A 26,883-nucleotide genomic window follows, 5' to 3' on the forward strand; every position below is an offset into this window, starting at 1 on the left:
GCCTGTGTGTCAATGAATAAGCGTCTAGTCTCAGCCTGTCTCCCCGAAGAGGGCATTAGAAGTCAGACAAGAGCTAATCCAGGTCAAACAAGTATGCTTCAAAAGAAACACGCTCTACAAACTCCATGAACAAAAGAATTATACTTGTACCCTAATCCCAACTCAAGCCACTAGACAAGATAAATACTGCAAGACTCTGCACAAACAAACTACTTCTTTGTCTGTTTTTACAGTCGTTTATACGGTATTAACTAATTTGGTGAGATCATAGAGAGCCAAGAAAAAGGCGCTGCTTCTTCCGATTGACTGGCAACAGACACATAATAAATGGGAACTAGAGTGGTTTTTCCACCATTAGAGTGTGCTGAGCCGTAACCATACTACTGGGAACTGGTACTGATGAAACACCAAATCATTTGGATACTGGCCTACTTTCAAAGGCTGGTGGCATTGAAAGCATTGATGTGTTTCTTTCTGAATGCTGAAGTCATGCACAAACAGGAACACACGTACAGAGTGTTCCAGTGGAAATGTAAATGATGCTGATAACTCTATATTGTGGTCAGGGCCTGAGGCGCTACCATTCAAGTGTACCGATACTTCGCCAGAAGCATCATATGTCCAATATGGGTACAGAATGCTCTGGTCTGGTAAGAGGGACTAGTCCGGTTCTACTGATGCAATGGAGAATCCAACAAAATAGCATTTCCATGTAAGATACTGGAATAATCAACTAATCGTTATAGTAGTATAGGATTTGGTAACATTGATAGGTTGATCAACTAGAAAATTTGACGTGAGTTTCCAAAACAGATGAAGATGATTTGTGATATGTAACAGAAGGTCTTCTGTTATTGCAATATTTAACATGTCGCTTAGTCCTGTCATAGCATGTATGTATTGCAATGTCCCTTCAGTCTGTTGGTGAGGTCCTGTTGTCACGTAAGTCTGAAATTATGTGATTTTCTATACACACGGTGCAACCCCAGGGAACAGAGGAGAGGACCCTATCAATAAAGAGAAGTCAACACTGAGAGCAGGCAGGATGAGCCAAACAGACAGCATCTGGAGCCAGCCAAATTGTTTGGCAACACTGCGGCCATGACTAATTCTATCTGCTGCCCCACTCCTGTGAACACAGGCAGCAGTCTGCATGAGAGAACCATTAGATCAGTCTCCCATTCAATAACCTTCATTTAAAAACAGGCAGGGATGACTGCACACATGCTACTGGGATGTCAAATTAAACGCCCTGTTTCACTATCGTATATTTGTTTTACTCAGTTGTGTCTTTATATAAGCAGGCCTTTTCATTTACATTTAACTTCCCACAAATAAATAAGAAGTGGTTTGGCACTTAAATCAAGAACAATAATTTACTATGAAAACATCTATTTACTGTCAGTCAGTTAGTCAGTCACCCCAGGCATGACATACCTCGTGACATCATGTGACATCATCAGGGATGGAGATCCCTGATGTCATCAATATTAAGCCCATATATGGGAATGCCCATCCTTGATGTCATCAATATTGGCCAGCAACTCTACATTTGACCTCAAACCCTTAGATCTCCATATATGGAGCTGACCTGTTCTGGCATCATGGCATGCCATATGTTGATCCTTCCCCATCCATCCTTCCTCTTCGATGTCTCCCTTTTGACTGATACCTGTCCATTTAAACTCTAGACGGGCCTGCCCCAAAATTATTAGTGCAGCCGCGCCCGGCAGCCGGTGAAAACTAGAGTTCTCAACAGACCTGAAAATTAAGGCCCAGCTCTGCCTGGGCCCTCATCAAATCCTGCAAACTCAAGACACTGCCCCCGCTGCCACCTTTAAATCTCCATATATGGAGCTGACCTGTTCCGACATTCCATATGTTGATCTGACCTCATCAAACCCTCTACACTCAAGACAATAATCTCCATATACTGTATGACCAGTACAGAAGTACAGAATTCCATATGTTGATCTGACCCCCCATGCCAAAGCGCCAGCGCTCTCCCAGCAGTCTGGTGTTACCCAGGCGGATGGGTGCACGCAACCTCACTTCTCGCCCTTTGGGGGCGAGGTCGCTTCTCGCCCTCAGACGTGTTACTGGTATGGCTATTCAAGAGACACAGGAATATTTATTACATAAGTAGTGAGTAGGTCGGAGTAGTGCCTTATTGTCAGTATCGGCCGAGAACGAGGGAGACTACCGTCTATCCACTTTGAAATGCCCTAGAGCCCTGGGAGATGGAGCACAACCATCAGCTCACAGTACTTGGTTAGCAATAGTTACCCCAGCCGTGCAACTCATACACCGAGTTATTATCTATTCTACGTCTAAGCAAAACTACTTTTAAAAAGGTTTTTTTTTGCTCTCTACATGGTAATTATTGCTATAGAGTAGCCTACTAGGTTTGTAAAAAAAAAAAAAAAAGTATTCATACTTTTTCTATAATAAATGTCAAAAACAATACAATCTCTGTTCTTCATATATTTGTTAATATCAGTTACAATCAGTTTTTCAACTCAAGGCCACGCAGATGAGACAACTCATAATAAAATCAACTGATCCCCACTCTGTGGCTGTTATGATGTGACTATCACTTGCATCGCAGCAGCTGCACTATGCATGCACGTGTCGATGTAAACACTACCAGTGAGAAGACATTTATTATGAATAGATGAATTACTGATGGCCATATGGTCGTATTAATGTTTTATTATTTTTCTCTCTCCTTTGAAAAACATTTGAACAATATGTGAGTAGTTTAAAATGTGTGAATTTTGATAAGAAGTCTTATGTCTGCCTGTAAATAATTTGTTAAAATACCTGTACCGTAAAGAAAAGAAAAGAAAAAAACAGCAACGTAACATTAGTCGAAAAAGAACGTAGGAGTGGCGTTTGGCAATAATTTGCCTATGATTAATTAGTATTAATGCAGATGGAAAGGCAGCAAAGACCAGCATCCAAATCTCTTCAAAAACTTAAAAAAAAAGAGTAAAAAGTAAAAATTGCATCATCATTGATGAAAACCAAGTGGCTTACAAAGCAGAAATGCAGTGATGAGCTTCACACGAAACACACATGCCAAAAAGAATAGATATTCAACATGTGTCACAGTTCTTATCAGCAAGTGATACTGCTGTGTGAATCGTGATGGAGTACAAATTTACAATTATTGTCCTGAAAAACTAAAGAATAGCAGCATCGTTTATTACAAATATATTGTTCAGTGACAGCACTGTGTGTAGGGCAAGTTCCTTAAAGCAAGGAAAATTATGTTTACATTTAGGTAGTGGAGTTGAGTTATGCGACTTTCGGTAACTTACAATGAGTACAACAGTAGAAAAATCTAAATTCCTATTATTATTTTACTAGTAATAATTGAAAAATGCAAAATTAATATGCCTAAGACAACACAGGTCATAGACATGTGACGTGGGACCATGTCCCAGAATGACACTGTCTGTCTGTTCAAATTAAACTCCATGGCTTTGGGGCTTTTTAACTGACAGGACTACCCACTGCTTCCGTCACAGTAAGACCCTTTCGGGCCCATTTTGACAGTTTCAGATTTTGCTGTGGTGGACAGGCACTCAAAGGATGGTCTTTACAGAGCATGTATTTATGTCAAGTTGAGTCATCTCTATTTATTTTATATGGCGCATTTAAAAACAGCAGCACTTGACCCAAAAACAACATGATAGCCATATAAAAAGCCAATTAAAAACAAGTAAATCCGACTAAACAAACAAAAACAAGCACATTACAGTAAACATAGTTTAGGGGCAGCAACAGAAAAAGCCCAATCACCAAGTTAGAGGCACATAAAGGATGACAACCTGCGAGCCATGGGGGCAGAATTTAGAGTTAGTTAGCAGAATGCAGATCAGTGATGTACTGAGGAGCAATCCATTTAGGGCTTTAAAAACAAAAAGTAAAAACTTAAAATCAATATTCTGACCATATTTCACTGATAGCCAATGCAACTGGGATAAAACAGGAGTTAAGTGTTGTCTTCTCTTTATTTCAGTTAACATTCTGGACCATCTGTAGGCGACCAATACGATCCCAAATACAAAGAGTTACAGTAATCCAATCAAGAGGTAATAAAAGCTGTCCTTTTGGATTTAGTTTTTCCTGGTTTCAGAGTTGATAAAAACTACCCTCTACAACACTACATACAGTACCCGTTTATTAAAATTCAGAGAGTAGTCCGAAAAGACAAATACTGTAGGTTCTTGACCGTATCATGCACATTTCAGACAGTGCTAAGGGAGGTGGAGTTTTTAGGGCCAAACATAACTACTTCTGTTTTAGTGACGTTTATCCTCCATCCATCCATCCATCTTCAACCACTTATCCGGAATCGGGTTGCGGAGGTAATAGTTCCAACTTCCAACAGAGATTTCCAGTCTTCCCTTTCCAGAGCAACATTAGCAACTTCCTCCTGGGGGATGCAGAGGTGTTCCCAGGCCAGTGTGGAGATATAAGCTCCCCATCTGGTCCTTGGTCTGCCACAGGGTCATGCAGCAAGGACATCCCTAGGGAGACCCTCGGAAGGCAACCGTATTAGATGCCAAACGTGCAGCAAGGACATCCCTAGGGAGACCCTCGGAAGGCAACCGTATTAGATGCCCAAACAACCTAAGCTGGCTCCTTTCCAAGTCAAGGAGTAGCGGTTCTACCCGCCACGGCGGCCACCCGTCTGAGAAAACTCATTTTGGCCGCTTGCATCTGTGATCTTATTCTTTCGGTCATGACCCATACTTCATGACCACAGGTGAGAGTAGGAATGAATATTGCTCGGTATATCGAGAAACTCTGACTCTGCTCTTTTCGTGTGCAGTACAGCGACTGCAATACCGCTCCTGCTGTTTCGAATCTCCGACTGATCTCCTGCTCCGTCCTCCCCTTAATCGTGAACAAAACCCAGAGATACTTGAACTCCTTCACCTGGGGCAAATTCTTGTTCGGAACAGTGCACAATCCATCGGTTTGTGTTAGCCCCGCCTGAAACTGTTTTTTTTTGTTCCAGGGACCACCAGAAAAGAAGATTTGTGTTTTTAAAAAAATGTAAAAAGAAATGTTCAAAAATAGCAGATGTAGATAAAAGGATTAAAATGATTGTGAATGATGCTGTATTACATTTTCTGGGAACCCTCCTGGACACCCCCACCCCCCAAGGACTGTGGGGGTCCCCACTTTGAGAACCACTTAACAAAATACCAAAACCCTCTGCAAACACTGCATACAAAACACACATTAGCGTGTTCGTGTGTGCGTGCGTGCGTGTGTGCGTGCGTAGCGTCTTGTGATGAGCAGCAGATGTTTGGACCAGTTGACACTCCCATGAACAGAAACTGTGCTGCAACTGGCCTGGTGTCAGCATGCCAAAATCAACAAGCTCCAAACCCCACTGAAGAAAGATGGGGTGTGTCTGTGTGTGTGTGTGTGTGTGGGGGGGGGCGTGTGCTAGTTCATGTACAGTACAGTATGTATGTTTTCATGTCTTTAATTGGGTAGAGCTGTGTAGTGCCTCTAGGAACAGGAGGTAAACATTCAGCTCAAAATCAAATAGAACATTATATCAGTGAAAATCGACAGGAGCTTAGAATAACAATGGTGTAAGGCTGCGGGAAGTCCATCTTTTCAAGACCGGTTTGCAGAAATTGGCAAGGTTGCTGCATATGAAGAAATAACGTATAGGACGTCTGACAGATTGGATAAATATATCTGTAAGTGGGGAAGCTATGATGTATATTGCTGTCAGAAATCCAAATACAACATACTTTTCTCTTTTTGTGTTCTTTTTCTCATTAGATATATTGGATTTACAAGTGTTTTTTTCCCCCCACGAACACGCAGCGAATGGCTCTATCATTATCAACGGTTCGGGATGCGAAGATGAATATTCTGTGACTACTTAAAAAGTAAATATGAAAAAAGCCTGGGACTGGGTAGCCTGGCCCAGCCTGTGTGATCTCTGGTCCAGAGGGGCAGGTGCCGGCACGAAAAAAAAAGAGGTGGATCCTATTGGTCCTCCCCTCCTCTCCCCAGTAGAAAATAGCAGCGAAAACTGTTGGCTCCCACTTCCTATGCCACTTCTTCCAATGCGTTTTCCCAGGCTTTTCTTTTTGAGCCGAATGCGAACGAAAATAAAAGCCTGGGTACCGAGGCTAGGTGCTGGGTTAGGCTAGGTGCATTTAGGCATTTAATCTGGCAGTCAATGAGTTTAATTGAAGTGAAATTGAGTTAAAAAGCTTGATTTGTCATGACAGCATTCATGCCACCAAAAAAAAGAATATTATTGAAAAGAAAACTCTCTCCTACAGTCAAACTCTCGTAGAATGACACTCTCATCCCTCTCTAAGACTATTGTTGAGTTACTCTTGAGTAAGTGCTGATGTGAAAGCATGCTGTAGTCAATTCATCCTCTCAGGATGAATGAAAATACATAAGGAGGTTTAGAAGCAAAGGCCCCCCCTTATCAATCCCTTATCAATGGCAAAGTCAATTTAGCTTGAGGGTTGGGTGAACGACCCATGCAGATGCCTCACTAACACACACAGCTCATGTACAGACCAGACATTCTACAACTCATTTTAAGCCACAGACTCTTCAACGGCCAGACATCGACTTGGTTAACCCATTTTGGGCGGGAACCCCTTTTGGTGTTTTAAAGCATTATGTTATACTTTAGCTATTGAAAAATAGCAGACCTACAAGCTCGTAGCGTGCCACTCGGTGGCGCGCTTTTGAAAAATCGTGAAAATATCTTTGAATATATATTATTACAGAGTGAATATTTTAACTCAAATCTTTGCTTCTGGGGAGGTTCCTGGAACAACATATTTTCAGATGGGGGGGGGCGGAGGCATATCATATATAATTTTTGGGGTCCTTGACATGAAATATTGAGCACCACGGATACAGAAACATTAGGTTTTTCAGAAAACTGTCAGGATTAAGAAGACAATTTTTAAATCAGGCCTAAATGGGTTAATATAAGAGCAAATAATACTGTAAAACAAGTATCTTAAATGATTTGTTTGCTCAGATAATTGAATCACTCCCTGGTTTATTGCCCACAAGGGAACAAAGACGATGCAATTCTGGCAACGTTTGCAATTTTTATATCTCTAGCATTAACTAGAGCTTGTCTCAGTGGACTGCAAGGAGCAGGTGCTAGGCGAGGCAAGAGAGGCCAAAGGTTTTTCTGTCTCATTCTTTACCTGTAGCAAGCCTACCTATTGAAAACACACCATTATTACATGATTTAAAGCCACCACTTGGTATGGCATAGTTACATTGCACCGTCAGCATCCCTTGGTTTTGCACTAGAAAAATGAGCAGGTGTCTGTGCAGAAAAAGGACATAATGACAAAGTCTCTGCCAGCAGCCTTAGAAATTGACCGAGTTCCAAATAGTTTTGGCAACTGTACCAGCAAGCCATGCTTGTATCATAACCGTAAGCAGTGGTTCTCAATCATTTTCATGTCAAGGACACCCAAGTTGATATGCATACCACTGCCCTCACCATTTGAAAATAATTTGTGCCAAGAACCAAGAGAAGATTTGAACATCTACAAGGTCACAACATGTTATGAGCTTTTAGATCAGCTATTTTCGAAATTGTAGCTTAGTAGGTCGGGTGGAAACACCCGGGAAGACCCTGAAGGGCCCCTGGGGTCCCGGCCTGGAACCCACTTTGAGAACCAGTGCTGTAATGGACTAGTCTAGTGACTTGATGAACAGGTTGTACGCATACCGGCATGACCACAGGCACCAGTAGCGTATTGCACACTGGTCCTACTCCTAACAGAACCTACCAGTACACTTCCACTGAGACATTCACGGAAAATACTGTGCCAGTACGGGTAAGAAAAAGGTAGGTATATGTATGCGTTTGGGGGGGGCACTCCTGTGCAGCTGGCAGGTGAGTCAGTGTGGTTTGGAAGTTCCCCTGAGGATGTTGTATTTTCCAGGCCATACCACCGAACTGCAAACTCAGCAGGTGATTTCCATTACAGCACACCAGGATCATTAGTTCTATCCATTGTCTCCAGGTGCTCTGGCTCCACCTTTGCATGCTTTGCTGTTAAAGTTATTGGTAATGAAGGATTTGTATGGGGAATTTGTTTTTGCTACCGCACACTTTTTTGCAATCATGCAAAAAACATATCAACATAGTTTAACCCATTCAGAACGGGAACCCCTTTTGGTGATTTAAGCATTATGTTATACTTTAGCTATTGAGAAATAGCAGATCTACAAGCTCATATAGCGTGGCACCGAGTGCCGCGCTATACAAGCTTGTAGATCTTCTATTTTTGAAAAGTAATGAAAATGTGGCGCAAATCTTTGAATATATTCTTTCACAGTGAACGTTTTTAACTCAAATCTTTGCTTCTGGGGGTCCCTGGAACAACACCGCAGACAATACAGATAATTCTGTGGGTCCTTGACATGAAAAGGGTTGGGCACCACTGACATAGAAACATCGTTTTTTTTAAAAAAACTGTTCGGATTTAGAAGCCTTTTTTTTTTAAATCGGCCTCAGATCTAAATGGGTTAAAAGCTATGGGAAAGTGTTCCCATAGCTTTTGCAGGTAAAGAGAACGTAGTTTATAGAAAAGGTTCATAGAATTGCAAGCCACTTTTCTTTATTTTAGTTAGCTGGCCTCACTAATCTCCGTCCCCACCACAGGCTCGCTCATTGATTTGAATGGGAATATCATGGATTTTCCTCCATTTTTTTAACCAGAACTACAAAATCTCTTCCAAGTCGCTTCAGCAAGGCTTTTTTGCTTTGTTTATTCGCATGACATACAATTTCTTCGTGTCCGGTTGTGAGAGTCAGTAACTTGCTTAGCTGCTTGCCTTTGAACCACAAGGTCACGATGGTAGGTGTTGCACTCCACCTCAGCAATCCATCAAGCAGGGAGCTAGCGCATTGTAACAGGGATAGACTCTTGACGTTCGCGGCTGAAACCAATAACAAGCCTTTCTGACAAACTTACTTATTTTATTATCATTATGTATTGTTCCCCATTCAGACAGATTCTAGGAGATGACTGGTGTCATATTTCAATAAAACAATAGCTAACACCACTGCCTTTCTTCATAATGTTGAGATAATGTAAGAGAAAAACGTGTGGTATTTTGGAACAATATCGATGGGGTCACTACCGACCCCATGGCCTAAGTGGTCAATGGAAGATAATGGGGTGATGAATGACCGATCGAGTCATTTGGAATGAAAATCGGACGATTTAAATCGGTGGCCGATCGATTGAAGCATCACTTGCAAATAGAAAGCATTATAGATTGAGTGAGAGAAACAGACAAGAATGAGAGGCAGATGGCAAGAAAGTGAGCAGACTGGACTGAAAGGAGAGCTAGCACTAGCAGCAGGACAGAAACAAGACAGAAGCAGAGAGTCCAGACAGACAGCTAGATTGTAATATGAGAGAGAGAGAGAGAGAGAGAGAGAGAGGAGAATGCATGTATGACGTCTCACTCTCTGCGCCCTGGCATCCTCAGGCCATTCTTCTCTTAAATAGTTTTAAAAGTTAGGTCTGGCAAGTACACGCATGCATGCACGGCCACACACACGCACGCACGGCCACACACACGCACGCACGCACGCACGCACGCACGCACCTCCAAGTGTTCTCTTTCACCCACTAGCCTACTTGTCTCCCCTGCATCTATCCATCCAAAGTACTTGTGAGGGCCGTTCTGAGACTGCTCAACCTGCACAATGTGTGTGTGTGTCTGTGTGTAGAAATGCCTAAAATAATAAGACTCAGGGCTGTAACATACTGTACTTCAAAAGTACCAAAAAAATCAGCTTACCAAAACAGAAGAAAATTGTTTTATACTCATGTGACTCCACTGAATGAATGTTAAGTTGAGTCCATCAAGTATGGAATATAATTTTTTGACCATCCATCTTCAACCGCTTATCCGTGGTCGGGTCAGGGGGGCAACAGCTCCACCAGAGAGCTCCAGACTTCCCTCTCCAGGGCAACATTAGTGACTTCCTCCTGGGGGATCCCGAGACGTTCCAACTTCCAAGGCCAGTGAGTCGATGCGTTTCCTCCAACTGTGCCTTGGTCTGTCCCGGGGTCTCCTCCCAGTGAGACGTGCCTCGAGGACGTCCCTAGGGAGACGCCCGAGAGGCATCCTAACCAGATGCCCGAACCACCTAAGCTGGCCCCTTTCCAGGCGAAGAAGCAGCGACTCTACTCCGAGTCTCTCTCGCGTGACTGAACTTCTCACCCTATCTCTAAGGGAGATGCCAGCCTCCCGTCTTTCTTTTCCTGTAGGTTAGCATCTAAGGTTTGAAAGTACCATTCATATTTACTTTAAGCCTGTACTTTGTACTGTACTGTACTGTACTGTACTGTACTGTGTGATTGGTAAAAATAAAAAATAAAAAAGTACAGTACAATGTTTGTATTGATGCCATCTTTGCTCGTTAGAAAATCTGATGGCACAAGTGCTGAAAAACAACATTGGCAAGGGAATGATTTCATTAGTTTTCTACTATTGTATGTTGACTAGGGCTACACAGATTTATCAGTTGGACGATATCAGACAATATTAACCTATTACCGAAATATCCCAGAATTCTGACGATATCTGCTGATTCGTTTTATTTATTTATTTAAACATATTTATTATAGTGCCAAACCATAGCATCTCGTCAGGTAGTAGACAGGCATAAAGCATATACTGTAGACTAGAGGGTATTATATCAATAAGGGCCAGGCTAGGCGATATGACTTAATCATATCCATATCATGATTTGAAACTTTTACCTAGATTCAATTAGTATTATATTTTTAACTGCCAAGGTCAGTACAGTAAATATGTTAAACTGATATTGCATAATCACAAGTTTGACCCCTACACTTTCAATATGTCCCTGAATGAAACAATTTGAAGCCCCTTCCTGGAAACTAGTATTTTTCTCAAGATTAGAGCATCTACCCAGCTGAAATGTAAATGTAGCAGATTATCTGGCTGTAACGTATCTAAGACGCTGATCTGGATTAAATGCTTACTCGTCAAGTCTAACGGCGCCTGACGTGTGACAGAATGAGTTACTGCCTGAGCTGACTATAGCAAGTTAACCTCCAAACAGTGATTGCTGATTCAGAAGGATTAGTGGGCAGCGCGCACGCACCCCCCCCCCCCCCCCCCCCCTAAACAACCCTGCGCTTTTTTGAAACAATTATTCATTTAATGACAGATTTCCCAGGCTTAAACTCTTCCTATGCAATATTTTATCTACACTAATAATAAGTAAGTCTAGCCCGCTCAAATGGTGTTTGTACTGGGTTGAACTTATGAACGTCCAATGCCAGCTAGGCTGCATCATTATAACCAGTAAGACGCCTGAGGGCGAGAAGCTGGGTGACAGCTTTGGCATGGGGGGGTCAGAAATGAATTCTGTACTGGCCATAAATGGAGCGTGGAGGTGTACAGGGTTTTATGGGGTCAGATCAACATATGGAATGTCAGAACAGGTCAGCTCCATATATGGAGATCTAAGGGTGGCAGTGGGGGCAGTGTCTTGAGTAGGGATGGAGCTCGTTAATTTGTATTGATAACGATCACCTTATCGAGCAGGCTTATCGAGCCGGGTCCTTATCGAGCCCACTATCGAGCATTTGCTATTATTTTGTGGAAAGCTGGGAGACAATACAATCTGAACAGAACCTTATTTTTATTGGCCAGTTCAACCCAGTTGTGAGTTTGTATGCCATGACACACACACATAATATGCATATCTTTTCGAAAAATCTTCAAGAGAAGATTATAGAAAAGATATGCATATTCTCTGTGTGTGTGTGTGTGTGTGTGTGTGTGTGTGTGTGTGTGTGTGTGTGTCATGGCATACAAACACTCACAACTGGGTTGAACTGGCCAATAACAATAATGTTCTGTTCAGAATGTATTGTCTACCAACCAAAACATCCCTTGCACTACATTACTTTTCCTTTTTCTAACAGACAGAGGGAACTGTTCATTGTGTACCGTCACTTTAAAAGCGTAATGTATACGTCATCGTACAACGGTGTCATGCACCAAAAAATAGCCAATCTACAAGCTCACACTGCGTCTGGTTGCACCGCGTTGTGAGCTTGTAGATCTGCCTTACGATAGACTGAGAAGTCGCACATTGAATTATTATTAGAACTCTATGGCAAGGAGAGATATAAATTATGGCGTCTTTCTGGGCAACAAGCACCACATGTGTTGGTTGGAAGAGGACGGTTATTCCACTTGCAGCAGCCGAGGCTCCCGTGTTGTTTCGACTCGGTGCAGACATGCAAAGGTATCGCATTTGGGTTTAATACAATGCATTATTGACAGATGCCTATGCATTGTCGAAATGTTCCCTTTCGTGCATATACTAATTAAGTTAACAACTGTGCTACATTATTGCATTGCCATTTAGCTCCCCTCTTGTCTTTTTAAACATGTAAACCAAAACGTTTTCACTTTGTTCCACCATACTTCCACGGCGCAACCATAACGCAACCACGCGTTGATAAATTAATGCCGAATTTTCTGGCCTGTTCCCTGTTGAGAACTCTAATTTTCGCCGGCTGCCGGGCGCGGCTGCACTAATAACTTTGGGGCAGGCCCGTCTAGAGTTAAAATGGACACCTAAAGGGAGACATCGTAGATTCCCATATATTAATATTGATGAGGGATCTCCATCCCTGATCACGCAATGTCACGAGGCATGACCATATAACATACCGTATATGCCGGGGGTTGACTGACTGACTGGAAATGCATGATTTCATAGTAAATGTGACCTGTGGTCGCAATAATTTGAACCAATATGCTACAAAAAAAAGTACAATCTCTTGTTTTGTATAATATCCTATTCTAGTTCCAGGTGCTGTATCTAGCAATCCTTCGGTGCATTGAGGCTCTGACTCCAGTGTGCTGTGAAGTTTTTATACTTTTAGACACGGTTCCCAGACATAGTGGATAGGCAGACTGCTCCTTGTAAACCTTAACATCTCCACCATACAGTTAGTATCAAATGATTGATTTACTCTCAAGGTCGTCATGTGACAAAAAGAATCGGAACTTTACTACTAAGGAAGGCATGTGAGAACGACTCTCACTCTCTCTCTACCAGCATGTTGCTGGTACTGTTGTGAAAACATGGTAAATGTCTTTCATTAGAATAAATTAATTAAACAAAAAAACATTGCTTCGCAAAATACAAGCAAATAATTCCCAAATCGCTGGGCTCAGGAAAATAAGACATATAATTATTATAATTAATAAATATAACATTAATTGTCTGCAGTGTTGCTTTTTGATGTGTACACTGTGTAATTGCATAGAGGTATCTAAAGAGCACAAAGTACGTTTCTGAACATATCGCGAGACTGTCCACTGTCCTGTCTGGCAACCAAATCTCGAGATACAAAACATCCGAGACAGAAATGATACCTGCCGCTATTTAGATGCCTCAATAAAATGATGTAGGCCTACTGTGCACATCAAAAGCAAGTGATTAGAAAACAACCTGTGATATGTCTTCTTTTATATTCCTGAACCGATTATATGACAAAGGTCGCAATCGTTCATAAATAGCGTTTGTTCATGAGCTGGTCCAGATGGCTCCATTCACTGCCATGTATTTCATGGAACTTCCGGTGCGCGGTAATTGCTACCCATGAGCGGCATGGCGCATCCCCGGCGTCCAGTCACGTGACTCACGTCCCTTCCTTTCATTACGTTCCTTGGCTCTCAGACAAGGGTTAATGCATTTCCTGACAAGCACAGATCACAGGCTCAGTCACCAGTGTAATTAGGAATCATTTTCTTCATACAGCTCTCTCACACTCACACGCAGTCACGCAAAATCCTTAGTGTTCATTTGACTCTAGACAGGGTTAGGGTTCCTACACAATTGGAACAGGTCCAGGATCCATTTGTGCACCAAATAAAATTAACACTGATGATTATCTCCTCCAGGCAAACAGCCTGTCCATGTATATGTACATGTCTGAGTGTCCGTCCGTCTATGCAAAGCTAATCCCGAACTGTTCAACATCAAACGTTGCATGCACACTCCCAGTAGGCCAAGGAACACACTTGCTCTGCCTCAGGTACACTTGAGTGTTGCTGTGGCCTGGAATCGAACCTGAGACCTTTGGCTTCTCATGCAGGTTCTCTCTCCATTCAGCTATGGCCAGCAGCCGCCCCAAATATTGAGGACATAAGATAATGTCCTCCTCACATCCAAAGTAATTGATAATATATTTGTCACAAGTGGACAAATACAGAGGAATAATCTAATTAAAATATTTAAGAAGACACCACCAAGTTCTTTCAGCCTATCGATAATGTATGAGGATTTCAATGAATGTATCCTGTAGTAATATGAAAAATGCAGCCTTGTTTTTGTTTTGTTTCCTTTTTTTGTCCCTTGCTTTGTTTTGTTGTCTTTATCAATAAAAATTAAGTAAAAAAAAAAAAGAAGACACCACTTTCTACAACATTCCTGAGATAGGATGAGTTGAAGTGAAATTAGCTTGGAGTATATCAAGTCTATCCTGAATTGATGGGTGAATGAAGATAAATTAAGATGGATATTTGTTGCAGTGGGGTCATTTCATCCGGTCAGTAGTCAGATGCTTCATCTACTACATTAAATCTCAGTCTAATTAAGCTAGAAGAGAAGAGTGCTGAGCGATTGCTCAATAATACAAATTAACCCTGGCCAACCTCCGCCATCTCCAGCCTAATGACTGCCTGTGTTCCTTGAAAAACCACGGCATGCTTGCCCAGGAATTGACTATAAATGTGAACATGTTGGTGTTACACATACACAGTATAATTTTCATTTGGCAAGATTGCCTTTAATCCTGGTCTTGAATTTGAGATTTTCTATATACTTTATTTTCAGTTTATATATTATTTGTTGCGTTTCTTTTAGTTGTGTTTGTATTTACAGCACATTTCATCAGCACAATAACCTGTATTCTTCTACACATGTATTGCTCCTTGCACTATGTAATCGTGTTCTTTCCATTTTACTTATTGTAAATTGTAATTGTAAATTGCTTTGTGTGGACAGAGAGCTGGGAAAAGACATACAGCAAACGTTCCAGTCGGCCGGGAGTTGAACTGGGAAAGGCATTTTGAATCCATGTGGCACACTCCCTAACTCAGGTCGCCCCATAACTTGGGTGTTGAAAGGTTCTCTATAAATGAAGTAGACTTGAGTGTCGTTGTTATTATCATAATCAATTGTCTTTCAGTGCCAGAAATTCTGAGTTGGCGATTACACATTAGACCCCTGCTGGCTCTAACCCTTAACCCCCGTGCTGTTAGTGCCATGCTCTAACCACTGAACTACACATGGGTCAAGCTGACCTCTAACAGCTGTAATGAGGCATTGATAACTTTCCAGCTAAGAGGTCAGCGGGTTAATGGGCACACTGAGTGGTCTCTCATCAGCAGCATAGATTACGTTTCCTACTCCCGTTGCCAGATTGCCAGACCTCTCCCATTTTCAAATGCTTCCGTCATACAGTCAGGAGAAACGGAAGCTCTATCATGAGTAAAATATAAAGCTGAAGTGGAGCCTATATACTATACTATTCTATACACATAGAAATCATCCAAGCAAATATAGCTTGCTGCTTAGCAGAAATAGAAATACAAAAATAAAATGTAAAGATATTTTAAAATATATTTTCGTGAACGGAAATGACAGCTTCCTTACTCAGATTTCGGGAGGTGTAGTTCCAGACTCCATATAGCATTCGGAGATTGTGGAATAGTTCTGGCTACGCAAAATAATAAAAGTAATAAAGTAATAATTATAGAAAGTTCAATCCAGCCATGTGTCCTGTCCTTGTCTGTAAGCAAAACGACATACTGTAACCATGATGATGCATGGTGAAGCACAGGCCTGGCCTGTGCCCTTGTGGTCTGTGGCCACCATAATATCAACCCGATTCATATTCTCTTCAATCAAGATTGCCATGTTGCTGTAAAAACATCAAATAAGGACTATTTCACAGCCACCAAATCAGGACTATTTCACAGCCACCAAGTATTACAGAGTCAAAGTACTTACCATAAAAATAAGGCTAGTCCTCACAGCTGATCCTAGGTCCAATCTGACCGAATGCACTTCACCGCATGTCACCTCTCTCTCTCCTGAATTTCCTGTCACTGTATCTGAAATAAAACATAAAAATGCCAAAAATATAAATATAAAATAGGCAGTATAAGGCTCATAGTTTCAGATCTTACACTTCAGATCCACTTTGCTGGCATTTCAACAAACACACTCACAGTGTGTTCCATGCTATAACACTGTGTTATAGCATGGAATCGTTGACCTACACAAATATAGAAGCAATGTTGAAAATCATGTGGGATCTATTTTGCATCAACAGTCTTTCCTGGGAATTCCGACTAGGGAGGTGGGATCTGATAACACACTGATAACACAAATGTCACAGATTTGAATGTTAACTGTCAAAAGCATTCTTATGTCGACATGTTACAGCAGCCGGGGGTGATAATGTTTCATTTTCCCAGCATAGTGCCCTTTAAAATATTCCCACAGCGTAATTGTAATTCACTGCATGCCATGTTATTTTTAACTTTTACTGTTGTACAGTGAATTGTGCTTTACGTGTTCACTGGCCAGCAAAAACTAATATTTCCTTCACACACATAAGGGAATGAATGATTCAAGTAAGTGTTCCGTCTTATTCCCCATTGATGGTGTAGTGATTAAAAATCACACCCGTGTGAAGTGAGTGGTGCAACTCCGTGTGTGGGGGGGGGGGGGAGCTCCAGACCCACAGGAACGCACCCAGGGTACCGCCCCGATTCCGGCAAGCCGCCCCGCGTCCGAAACGGTTGAGAAATGACAGAGTTACCGTGTGGGGGTCCCTCTACTGTACCCTCCACTGTACTGTACTGGTACACGTGAAATCACCATATATACAGTTAATATGTGCGTGTGTATGTGTTAGGTTGCACACAGGTGGTGAAAAACAACCATGCTGTTTTCGTGCTCAGACGCACCCGCCCACCCAGCCAGCCAGCCACCCAGCCACACACATAGCTCTGTAAGGGAGTGGTTGCACCACTCAAAAAAGACGTCTGGGACTGAACCTCACTGATGCCTTCTTCCTGTCCCTCCCCTACACCATATCCGCTCCTGCCCATCTAAACAGATACAAAATATACCATATGGGAGTGGACTACCCACTCCCCTTTTAAATAGAAGAAATGTATTTTTATTCAATTCACTACAGAAAACAGGTATACCACAATACGCCCAGCCATCTGAGTTATCCATGAGGAGTTAATGCACACAGTGATCAAATACACACAGCATGAATTATATATTTCTGACCCGATCCGGCTCCATAGTCAAACATAAGACAGGAGTGAAGCTCTTCAAAAAAGACTCAAGCTGGTCTCTGGGGCAAGAGCCAAGAAATGGAAGCGACCTCAATGTAAACTAAGTACACACTGGGTGACAAATACCTTATGTTGCGTGTGTTGCAAATGCGATGAACATGGATTTTACATCTAGGGTTAGCCAGCATAAAGCATAATACATGTGGTGCTCACAACACAAATAAAGCTGTACTCAAAATATTTGCATGATTACTAAATACTAGAGCAGGTCCAGATGGACTGTATATGAACTGAACAAAACGTATGCTTTCTCTGTTATACTGTATGTATTGTATTGTGATGAATAGGGGTTTTAAACACAAATATTACTGGTCATGTATACAATAAATACACACATGTAGTGCTCCCCAAAAACAAAAATGTAATATAATATATAATCTAAATATCTGTATGGTAACAATAATATTATAGATAACAGGATGAACCAAGACTATAGGCTATAAGACTATAGTTTCCAATAACTAGACAGAAATGGTGGCATATAATGAGCATTAGTGAGGACCAATTATATGAAGATAAGGTTTAAAATAGGTGAAGGGCTCTTTTAAAATTGATTGAAGCATATTTTTTACTTCTCAATTTTAAGTGTTTTTAGGCAGGCTGTGGGATCTGTTGTGCCAGTTGGTCCCACGTGCCCATTATTGCACATAGTTTGAGTGCCACATATTCCCTGGGTATGGACTAGTTCCATTGGGTGCACATATTCCCTGGGTATGGACTAGTTCCATTGGGTGCACATATTCACTGGGTATGGACTAGTTCCATTGGGTGCACATATTCCCTGGGTATGGACTAGTTTCATTGGGTGCACATATTCCCTGGGTATGGACTAGTTCCATTGGGTGCACATATTCACTGGGTATGGACTAGTTCCATTGGGTGCACATATTCACTGGGTATGGACTAGTTCCATTGGGTGCACATATTCCCTGGGTATGGACTAGTTCCATTGGGTGCACATATTCACTGGGTATGGACTAGTTCCATTGGGTGCACATATTCCCTGGGTATGGACTAGTTTCATTGGGTGCACATATTCCCTGGGTATGGACTAGTTCCATTGGGTGCACATATTCCCTGGGTATGGACTAGTTCCATTGGGTGCACATATTCCCTGGGTATGGACTAGTTCCATTGGGTGCACATATTCCCTGGGTATGGACTAGTTTCATTGGGTGCACAACTGCACATATTCCCTGGGTATGGACTAGTTTCATTGGGTGCACATATTCCCTGGGTATGGACTAGTTCCACTGGGTGCACATATTCCCTGGGTATGGACTAGTTCCATTGGGTGCCCATATTCCCTGGGTATGGACTAGTTCCATTGCGTTAATATTGTTTCAATGAACAGTAAACAAGGTCATTGTACAGTATGTAGTACTTGACAATAGCAACTAACAGTAATAGTACAAGTAATAACTCTGCATTACCCTTGACACACAAATATCTGATAAATATACATGATCCTAATGGGAGTTTCAAGTTGAACTCTACTGCATTAATATGCACAGTCCAAAAATGTGCCTCTCTAAGATCAACTGATACTTTAATATTGCATAGTTACCTGCATCCGTTCATCAGTCTGCCACTCTGCCACCAGCCCACCACATCAGTACATAACGGGCCCCTAACAAACTGCATACAGTCTGCAATTTATCTAAGAACTGACATCACAGGATGTGATGTAGTCACAAATTAAACGCAATTAAGTTAGCAAAGATTTCACTCAAGGTCAAATAACATACCTTTGCTAAAGCAAGCACATCTGCTTCCCAACCTCAATTACCACAAACATGTATTTCTCTTTCGTTTCTTTCTAATTGACGGTTTTCTGTATCCACTTCACTTTTTTTCATAGATGACATTTTGCGTGCTACTCTAAAAGCACTGTTAAATATAAATGTGCTGACGTAACTAAACTAGTGAAATAAGACGGTTAGAAACGAAGGAAGAAGACATGTTGTGCCAGATTCCGGCTGGATGTTCAGATTCCTTCCAAACTCATTCATTTTTTTTTACGTCATCATAAAATGCTCGACTTCCCCACGACCCTTCCCCTCCCCTGGCAACACTTGATGTGACCACTTCCTGTTTGATTAAATAATTAGATCAGTAACACAGAAGAGGCAGGGCAGGGGCACAAGGCCCACAGGGAAGGTTCCTATTCAGATGTCGTTTCCGCCTAGACGGGGAGAAAGCATTCACAAACTGAAGCTAATCTTCCCTTTATCTACCCCACTGAAGAACCAAGGCGGATGAGGTCATCCCTCCTCCTACTGCTGAGCTAGCATCGAAGCCTGGGATTTATTTTTCACACCAACTTTGTATCACAATCACACAGGAGAGAGCTCTTAATGTGTGTATTGTACCCTGACAACAGCCTAGCCTGAATGCACCCACGCACCTTTACCCAGGTCACCTTCAAGTAAAAGGAATTGAGCATACCAACATAGCATTTCAATCTTAAGACTGGCACAGCAGGGTGACACTTGGTTAGAGAGACTTGTCTTGGAATGGAATCCTGTTGTGATTGGCTACAGCAACTGGCATTCTTTAAGCCACACAGGGTGGCAGGGGGTGGCTGAAGAGGCAGCCTTACTACATGAAGATGACAGGTTTGCCCTGTACAAGGAGTATCAATCAACAGCCAGGTGTCCTGTCAAAGTGTCCTGGAGCAACAAACTACTACCTTGTACCTGTTAACCACCTGCATGTTGCTCTGGAAAAAAACATGAGATAAATGTTTTTGACTCTCCGGTTGCAGGACAGTCTCTCCAAAGACTTGGAAACGCAGCCTCAAATAACATTGTCCCCCAACAGGGATTAAACCTAGTTTCACAGTGCAGGTGCTGATGGTGCAACCAGGTGCTTACCCAACTGAGCTATTTCTGCTATTCATAGCTGGCACTGGAACGAAACCACCTGCTCAAATACATTTAAAACATGAGACATGCACACAAACAAGAAACAACCGTTAAGACTAAAGGTGTGCAACTGTGTGCATCATGTGGAGTGTTAAAATGTTAACAGCTAAGTTGACAATATGATTCTGATTGGCTTAGAGTTGAGTTACGTATATATGAAAAGTTGAAATGCTTGGTTTTGGAGTAGTGTGAATCAGTAATCTCCCCCCCCCCCACATGCTATTTCGAAGGCATGTGCTGGATTTTCTACTTGATTTTGTAGTGCTTAACGACAAGCCATTGAGCTACACAAGTATTGGCACTGTAGTGTTAGTTACATGCTACTCACACACAGGACCAGTCTAGCACTGCAGTTTGATAGAAAGAAATGTCAGACTAATTCCTAGCTCACCACAAGATGAGGAGTTCGATGAGTCATCCAAACTGAATGGGCCACAATGTATGATGGGACATTATTTTGTGTATTTGCTGAAATGATTGACGTAGTATGTTTTGTATCAACAGACTCAGATGAAGTTACCAGCGTGCAGGTTGCCACAGGGTTGAGTAAATATTGCTCAACCCTCCACTCATAACATACAGTAGGAACAGGATGTGCATAAGAATAAACAGCTTCAATTAAATTAAAAAAAGGTATGTTCATTAAAAAAATACATGCAGCATCATCTCATTTCTGTTAAGTAACGACTTCAATTATCTTTCAATTTTGTGTTGTGTTTTTGTTCAAATAGTGGAGACCTCATTTTTACACAAAACCCCAAATACTGTCTGCAAAGTGCAACCGAGAAGTCATAATGTGTTGGTTGGCTCAAAACAATTGCTTAAAAATATGACAGATAGAAAAACATTAAATATAATGTGACTTCTGTGTGACTAACTTATTTATTATAGCATACCATATACACTTACAGTGTATACACAGTACAGCAAACACATACAGCAAAGACTTGTCCTTTGCTTGGTATTACCATGGAATTAAAATTGTGTTTCCACAAAATTGACTGAACTAAAGTGAAGAAGTAGTCTCTCCAATAGGGTGTACTAGTGTCCATAACCAGTTTAGAATACTGACAATAAACCATTGTTACAGTAGGGTTACATACAGCTCTTTTGTTTGGCTTTCTGCACAAGTTCATGACAACAAACCTGGTGCTTTCCTGCACCACCCGTCTATCTCTGGGCGGGTGCTGTGCATGTTGCTGCAGACACTTACACAAGGCCCCTCAATGTGCATTGTGTTCCTTCATACAAACACAAACATGCACACACCTACCTATCGAGAAGAGTTAGTCATCAGCTGGTTAGCCGGATGGAAACTGGGGAAGTTGGAAACATCTCAAACTTTGATGCAAATGACACAAAGCAGTCGGTTGAACAAGATCGACTAAAACATCTACCAACATTGCAGCACTTCACCTGCTTCATGCAGTTTGAAGGTCGTTCTTGTTTTAAACTTTAGCTGAAAGGGTAACTTATAGAGACTATGCAGATATAGAGCGTCGCAGTCCCGCCCCCTCCCGAGGACCAGAAGTGAATTCCCCGTTCATTTTCCTCAGAGACTTTTCAAAAAGTATTTATATAGTATAACTCGAGTTGTGACACATCATGACAGTAAACACAATGTTTTGGGCCGATCAAATAATTTGTAAGAAGAAAAACATGGCAGGTTACAACACATTTTGTTTTGTTTTTCGTCTTACAAATGATTTGATCAGCGAAAAACATTGTGTTTATTGTCATGATGTGTCACAACTCGAGTTGGCGTAATTGTCTTTAAATAAATACTTTTTGAAAAGTCTGAGGAAAATTAATGAGGAATTCACTTCTGGTTCTAGCGTCGTCATGTAAGGGGGTGGGACTGCGACACTCCATTGCTCGAGGATATTTCAACTGGGACTGCCCATAATTCCCACATATACCATGGCATTAGAATACTCCAACTGCATGGCTTCCCGTGTGGTTAGGGATAGGGTTAGTAATTCGGCGAGTCGTTAAAGAGTGTATGCTCATGCATAAAGTGAGTGGCAAATCGAGTGGCAAAGTGAGTGGCAAAGTGAGTTTAACGTCAGTTAACATTGCTTAATGCAATCACAGACTTTTCTGTTTGGATGTATGGGCTGTCAAGGCCAGAAATTCGTTTTTTTGCCACTCAGTAGGCATTCCTGCATAACTTCCTGGTATGATGATGTCATGCACATACCACGGCACCATTTCAACAATTATGTTGGGTGTGATGGTGTGCAAAGAGCAACCACGACGCAACCATGCCACAAACCTGTTTTAATATCCCGAAATAGTGTCTGGCAGTAAAAAGTAAACAGCTACATGCAATGGATTCCAGAATCAAATGCAGAAGCAAACAAAGATTTAATCCTATTTTGTCGCTTTCCTATCAACTTGTAAAACAAATCTCCATCATCAATAATTTCTATATTTTCACTGGATACGATGTGTGCTGATGAATAGTCACGAGTCACGACAGCACATAACAAATTAAGCCAAGCCAGAGCAAAGTCCCAGCAGACTCCTTTGATAAACAAACACTGGTACATTGTGAAATATTGAAGAGCTCAGCAGCAGATATTGTTCTTGACCCAGAAAAGAGAGGATGGATTCGATGGAAGTCAAATTCCTTCGGATGGATAGACAATAGATCAATAGACAATGGCAATATTATATCACTGTGTGTGAAATATTATATCACTAGTGTCAATTTGGATTTGGAAAGGATTTTCAAGAACAACAAAAACAAAGATCATATGCTGGGAAAGGTAAGGAAGGCCATGGTACCAGGACTAGTCTTAAGAGTTTCCCCTTGGCAACAGTGATACAGGGAAGCTTAGTTTGTTGGTTTAAGATGAGGTACAATACACTTTAATTTAGTCCCAGAATGTAAATTTGTCTTGGACATTGTGTTGACAGCACAATTAAGGACACAGAAACAGCACATCCAAACGGCAACAAAGCAGTCATTAACTGACAATGATTAATCACTCACATTGAAATAGCTCTGTTTTTCTTTTCTTTTTTACCAGCCTAATGAGCTTATACAACCACGAGTCACCAGATGAGGTCAAATAAAAATAAATCAACCATATTTGTTGATTTTATTTTACACTTTGCTACAGAAATATGTATTATGGGTTTCATCAGTCATCAATTGCCAGAGACTATGCGAGTACTGTAGTCTCCAGTTGGAGTGTAGCCAGTTGGAGTGCAGCCTCAGCCCTCAGCGTTGGTGTCAGGTAGCCTGACAGATGGTTGCATGGCACTTCAGACGGCCTTCTTTGAGAAGGACCCACAGTGACATTCACAATTTCACACTGACCATGGCTTGTTGAAGACAGGCAATGAGAATACTTTGAATTGTTACATATATTGCCAAGACACTGTGGCTCTGGCCATTGTGCTAACTATGTCATGTTGATTTTTTCTAATGTTATTTGAGCTTATTCAGTCATTAGAATTCACTCAGGATGACAGCATCAGTAAAATACACATTAAATCTAATGAGGCAGAGGAAGACTTGCATTGACTGGACACTCAATGTTCCATGCATAACATCTACATGTCTGATTTCAACACATTTTGTACATTTAAGACTAAAATGCACTGAATCAAAATTCAAGCTTGACATGTGCTCCCTGTGTGCACCAGTGCAAGTATATGCCAGCCTAATTTTCTGCACTGCAATATTTTACTTTAAAACCTTTACAAACATTTCACCAGATATTTAAGAACACATTTCAGTGTCTTAACCACCAACCATTATTCTTTATATAAACCGACCAATGTTCCAACCAGCCACTTCATGTTTTAGGTGCACAAATTACTATGCAGATTCAGTAAGAAAAAGCTTGATAATATGTGCAGAAATAGAATGATAAAATTACCATAGATAGATACTATAGTTAGATAGATACTAATAGTCTATTAGTAATAGACAGACAGACAGACAGACAGACAGACAGACAGACAGCTTTATTGGCAGTTTATTGGCAGCCAAATGGACTATACACAAAAAGACGAAACTTGTTTCCATTGTGGTCCATCATGTGAAAAAACTATACACAAATATACTGTACAATCTTTGTGTATACTAGTTATAGTTAAAGGATACAGTATATGAAAGTTACAGCATGATCCAGGAAGATGCAATTATATCAACAATTATATCAACAACTTTGCTTTTGTTGACACATCTTCAAACACGGCAGACTATCCCTAGTCCCACATGTCAGATCTGCCTTATTTATAACTGGTGGTAGTAGTGCAACTTCGTGATTTTAAGTATTATGTGCTGAGCTGAACCTCTTGTCAAAACCATGTCTGCACCTGCTGCTAATAGCAGATTCCTTAACTCAGCAAAACCTACAAAGCTGTGAACACAGTTAAACATGGTAATCCATTAAAGTCCTCTGAGGCTACAGGTCCCAACTCAGTGCTGATGAATAATGACCAGTAGTTGGCTGCCTGAATAGCTAACGGACTGGGTGACTATTTGGCTGGTTGAAGCATAAACACACTTGACTAACTCCCAGACTGACTAGCAAGCTGAGTCGCTGGCTGGCTGACTTGTTGCGTCTCTGGCTGGCTGCCAATTCTGTATGAATGTCATAGTCAGTTTGGTGGAAGTGAGAACAGCTCTATTCCCAGGCTGGCATTGCCTCTTTAAGTCTACTCCTGTCACACAGAAAAAGCCATCACTACACAGCGCTCTGTGGGCCACCAGAGTAAGTCAACTCAGCTCCAGAGAAGAATCAACAATGTGTTGTTGCAACTCCTCCTCTCCTTTTAAAATCATGTCCAAGAGTCCGACAATTAAGGCAAGCGGGATGTGTAGTAGCTAAAGCGTTAGGCTTGGTTACCACAGCAACCAGGGTAATTTACACCTGATCTCCCAGTTTGTTTGCTTTTCTTTCACCCAGTTTTCCCTGGATCTGATTTCTTTACCTTGATGCTACTGTTACTGCTACTAGGAATACATTCTATTATTGCAAGTCTCCCTGGAAAACATATTATAGACCTGGTGTAACCTATATATTGTTAGTTGTTAAACCTTTCATGATGGGAGCTACCTCTGTGTCTCATATAGCAACATCATTTTTTATTTGTTTTTATAATATGAATTTGAAGGTTTTCAGAAAACCTTAGGTTAGGTTTTAGAAGGCGTTTTTATAATCGGCCTCAGGTCTAAATGGGTAACTTAATATCTTGAATAATTTGAGGTTCAAATCATTTTAAGTATTAACTTATCCAGAGAGCTTTACATTTGAGTCAAATGTAATATAGGTCAATTGCTCAATTCACACAAACACACAAAGCTGGGCATAGGAGGGGCTAGCGCCCCTCAAAAAAAGAATGTGACAGTGAAACGTTCGGGGCCCTGCTGCCTATCTATGAACAAATTGCAATTAAAGTATTTGGTAACTTGTATTGATCCCCATGGGGACATGCGTTCTCTGCCTTTGACAGACTATTGGGAACAGCGCTCAGGCACTTCAGCACTCTGGGGACACTTTGACAGAATAAAGCCAGGAATCAAACCGGGGACTGTCCATTTCCCAGATCTACTACCTCCTGAAACACTGCTGACACATTGACCCAATATATATATTCATATTGTATGTGGATTCTGGGTCAGTTAAATGAGTAATACCGCTTGCAGGAGTGACAACTTGAAATGATAAATGGGATGAAATAAATAAAAACTGCTGAACTGCATTGTTGCCATTTGCCAAGTGCAATGAACGTACAGTAAGAGATGGGTGCCGTTACATTGCTGCCTTACAATCTTGTCCAAAGTGCAGATACTGCTGTGTAGATTTACAGAGATGGGAATGTAGCCTATGACATCTTGTTTAGTCTCCTCTCTACTATGACCTGGTTCCAAGGGAAACATGACACATATAGGGGTGTATTTGCATTTCATTATAGTTCATACCAGGGATGCATCAGTACCATGAACGATGCAATATTTCATTCCCTGCTGCATTGAATATTGCTGGTAGGCCCGGATTTGTTGATTCACTGGAAGCGTACTTATTTGTGATAAGATGCGATTAGCGCTCCGTTTGCACTAGAACATTTTGGTTGTACTACAGCAGGGGTGCCCAAAAGGTAGATCGCGATCTACCAGTAGATTACATAGGCTGTGCAAGTAGACCACATGACATGCTCCTAAAATATATAATAATAATAAAATTCTATTTTTGGCATCTGCCATTTGAATTAAGGACACTTGATTGATTGACATAAAAAGGACCTGTCAGCTCAAACCCACAAAGCAATATTGTTTTCAAGAGCGTTGCAGACAAACATTACAAAGTTACAATATATTAAAAACCCTAGCAATTCCATTTTGCCTTTCTATGGGATAATATTTTTTGGGTTGGGTAGATCTTGTTGAGCTGGCCAGTTTAAAAGTAGTTCTTGAGTCAAAAAAGTGCAGGCACATCTA

The 26,883-nt window shown here is 41.3% G+C and overlaps 1 protein-coding gene across 1 annotated transcript in view; it reads right to left on the reverse strand.

Annotated features, from left to right (window-relative positions):
- sipa1l2 (signal-induced proliferation-associated 1 like 2) overlaps positions 1 to 26,883 on the reverse strand; it is a 94,571-nt gene that overhangs the window by 65,531 nt on the left and 2,157 nt on the right. Inside the window, exon 2 of the mRNA XM_079499964.1 lies at positions 16,130 to 16,233. The gene's annotated coding sequence lies outside the window, so the exon portion shown is untranslated. The remainder of the gene's footprint in view (positions 1 to 16,129; positions 16,234 to 26,883) is intronic.

Source organism: Electrona antarctica (genome assembly GCF_951216825.1).
Source record: "Electrona antarctica genome assembly, chromosome: 4".
NCBI classification, from domain to species: domain Eukaryota; kingdom Metazoa; phylum Chordata; class Actinopteri; order Myctophiformes; family Myctophidae; genus Electrona; species Electrona antarctica.